Here is a 3,690-nt window from a genome sequence, read left to right as displayed (position 1 = left end):
CTATCATGTAAAACTTTATCTTCTTTTTAACTGGATAGAATTAAAAGTAACTAGAAATGCTAAACTTGGTAATCAATATGGTGATTTCAATATTTACCTATTTGGCAGTACTGAAAAAAAATGTCCTCTTGTGTTTATGGGGTTCAACAATTTATATATATACACACAGAAAATGTTTTTCTGCTATATATATACATAGTATAATTCAGTTGAATCCCTTTAGTGAACTGTGGCTCTGCCACTGCTATCTCGTTAGCAACCAGAGGCGGATAATTTGAACTATATGGCTTCAACTTTGAAGGTTTTTCGCTTTGAACTCATTGTACTTTAGAGTTATGGGTTCATATTTATTATTTGTTGCAATCTTATTGAATTTTTCTCGGCGTCCAAAGTAGTAGGTTCAAATGAACCTAGTACCATAACGGTGGATCCGCCCTAGTTAGCAACTTAAACCTTATTAGTAGTAATTTATTAGTGTCAGAGTCTCATATTAGTTAAGGATTTTGGTTGTAATATCTTCACATATTCTTGAACAATTCTCACCTCATAAGCTAACTATCACGGCTGAGGATTGTTTAACATCGTATAAAGAGAATACAACTCATACCTTCAACTAATGCAGGGCTCCGATACCTCCTGTGGTATTATAGCCAAACCGGTCCCTGGTATTGGGTTATCCAATATTGAACCTCAATGATATGCTATCCATACTCCAAATATCTAACACCAGCACTTCTACTCCTCTACCGAGGAGCCCGTCTTTTGAGAAGCAAGGGATGTCGTGAACGGTGGGAGGTCACAGAGAATTGACCTATTCATAGAGTGATCCTATGATCAATACAGGATATAGGGGTAGGTGTTAGAGTACGACTTTAGTCGGGGGTATGAGCTGTAATCTCTTGGTCCCCAACATTCTTCACCTCATAATCTAGCTCTTAGGCTTGGATTAAGTTCTATGTCTTTTTCTTAACAATTAGTTTAGATGAGCCCCTCATAGTTGATTTTCTTTATCTTTTCCTTCTGTTGTTTTGCAGACATACTGGATATGGAAATTATTAGTGTAGTGGTAAGCATGATGCAGTGTTTTTGTGGAGATACTTGTTCTCATCGATCCATTTCCAAAACATGTACATACATAAGAAAGCCTCATGCATTAGCAAATAGACTTGATGAAAAGATGAAATTGCTTAAAGCTCGGGAGGAGGATATTAAAAGGAAGTTACATGTGGAAAATGTATGGCGCGGAATGGATCCAAAGGCTGAGGTGTTTAAACAAATGTTTGCCGAATTATACGTCTCGATATAAGCAGGGGAAACGCATTAATAAGAAAATGAAAAAAGTCGACATGCTCCTGAGGCAGCGTATATTTCCAGACGATTTGTTGGTTGATATGATGCCTCAGAGGGGAAAGATATTGCCAACAACCTCATTGGTGGGAAAAACTGCCCAAAGAAGTTTGGAGGTAGTATTGAAGTATTTGAATGATGGACACACTGGGATAATTGGTATTTATGGAATGGGGGGAGTGGGCAAGACATCCATCGTCGCAGCAATCAATAATCAACTTTTGAGAGAAAGCACAATTTTTGATAATGTAATTTGGGTCACTGCATCCAATGATTCAAATGTTCAAAAATTGCAAAAGCATATTGCTAGAGCAGTAGGTTTATCTTTTGATGATGAATATGATGAAATGACAAGAGCAGCTCGATTACTTGAAGCGTTGATGCGAAGACATAGATTTCTTTTAATTATAGATGATTTGTGGGAAGCATTTCCTTTGGAGGTTATAGGAATCCCATCCCCAGGTTACAGACATGACTGCATGTTGATAATAACTACTAGATACATGATGGTTTGTCATGGCATGGAAACAGTGAGCGAGGTTGAAGTTAGTGTACTCTCTGAGGAAGAAGCGTGGGACCTCTTTAAACAAAAGGTCGGTGACGAGGTGCTAGCAACCCCAAGATTACAAATTATTGCCAAGGATGTGTCGAAGGAGTGCGGAGGTCTCCCATTAGCTATTGTAACAGTTGATCGGGCTTTAAGAAGAGAAAATGACCTGAGGCAATGGAAAAATGCATTAAGCCAGCTGAAAAGTGCAATGGGAAGAATACAAGGGATGGAGAATCGAGTCTTTCACGTCTGAGATTTAGCTACGAAAGACTGAGGGACAATATGACTCGATCTTGCTTTCTTTATTGCGCATTGTACCCGGAGGATCATCACATTGAGACTGAAGAACTGATAAATACTGGATATGGGAAGGCCTGTTGGATAATCTTGGGTACGGAGAATCCAAGATGCTGCAGGGAGAGATGATACTAGATGAACTGAAATAGGCATGCCTGCTAGAAAGTGTAGGATTTAATGAATATGTCAAGATGCATGACCTCATTAGGGATATGGCGATAGTTGTTACAAGAGTGAGTCCACTGTTTATGATTCGAGCAGGACATGAAATTCGTGTCCCACCAATTGAGAGTGAATGGCTGGAAGGCCTTGAAAGGATCTCATTAATGAGAAATGATTTGAGCTCTTTGAGTTTTGAACCGAGATGTCCTAAGCTAACTATGTTGCTATTGTAGTATAATTCATTGTCCAAGGGCATACTTCCTTATTTATTTAACCATCTACAGAATCACAAAGTTCTGGGCTTATCTTACACGGGCATGGCTTGGTTGCCTGATTCACTTTCTAATCTGGGAAACCTCCATGCTTTGCTTCTACGTAATTGTTGGAATTTGCATCACGTTCCAACAATGGAAAGGCTCAAGGAGCTGAGGGTTTTGGATCTCTTTTCTACATCAATTGAGAGTGCACCACTGGGGATGGAAATGTTACTCAATTTGAAGCATCTGGATCTATTCTACCGTACCATTTAGGAATTTGATAATCAAATCTTAGGAACATATAGATTCTGGAGAATCTCTTAACTATTGGTTTATGGAAACCTCTAATGCTCGGTTTGGATTTTGTTAATGTTAGAGCAGAAACGATAAAAAACATAGTAATTTACGTTGTTCAGATCGATGTGATCCTAATCCACGGAGAACGGCCGACACTTTTATTAAGTTCAAGGGATAAAGTAAGTTACAAGATTGAATACTCTTAGGTTCTATGTTCTGTGCTAATAAATCCTAGCTAGCATGTATTTATACTACTAGGTCTAATCCTTTCCTAGAAAGGATCCAAATCCCACTCACACTTGAAAACCAACAAAGAAAAAAAGTTTCCTTTTATTTCTTTCCTCATTTGAGTAGGAATTGGCTTGTTAACTTCCCTACTTCACAATCTCCACCTTGAGATGAATTGCGAGCTTCCATATGAACGTCATTCAGTCCAATGTATCTAAGCCTACATGAGCTAACTCCGTGTTGGAAACAAGAGCCACTAACCGAAACCTTATACATACTAGTAGCTCTACCTTGCCGTGCTGTTCTCCATCCTGACGCATCAGTTGATGCGAACTCATGCAAAATTCATGACTGAACTTGACAATAGGAACCACCTTGGTCAACATATCCCCTGCGTTGTCATTTGTGTCAAGGTTCATGACCTTAACTGTGCCTTGTTCAACAACATCACGAATAAAATGGAATCTGATATCAATGTGTTTGATGCGATCATGAAATCTCTGATTTTTTATCAAGTGAATAGCACTCTGGCTATCACATTTTAGAGTTGGT

General features: G+C 38.7%; 1 pseudogene; it reads left to right on the top strand.

Moving 5' to 3' along the window:
- Nucleotides 1-1,331: 1,331 nt before the first annotated feature.
- Nucleotides 1,332-2,589, top strand: LOC132613287 (disease resistance protein At4g27190-like; annotated as a pseudogene).
- Nucleotides 2,590-3,690: the final 1,101 nt, after the last annotated feature.

Source organism: Lycium barbarum, chromosome 10 (assembly GCF_019175385.1).
Source record: "Lycium barbarum isolate Lr01 chromosome 10, ASM1917538v2, whole genome shotgun sequence".
Classification (NCBI taxonomy): Eukaryota; Viridiplantae; Streptophyta; class Magnoliopsida; order Solanales; family Solanaceae; genus Lycium; species Lycium barbarum.
This window is presented reverse-complemented; position numbering and strand designations above follow the sequence as displayed.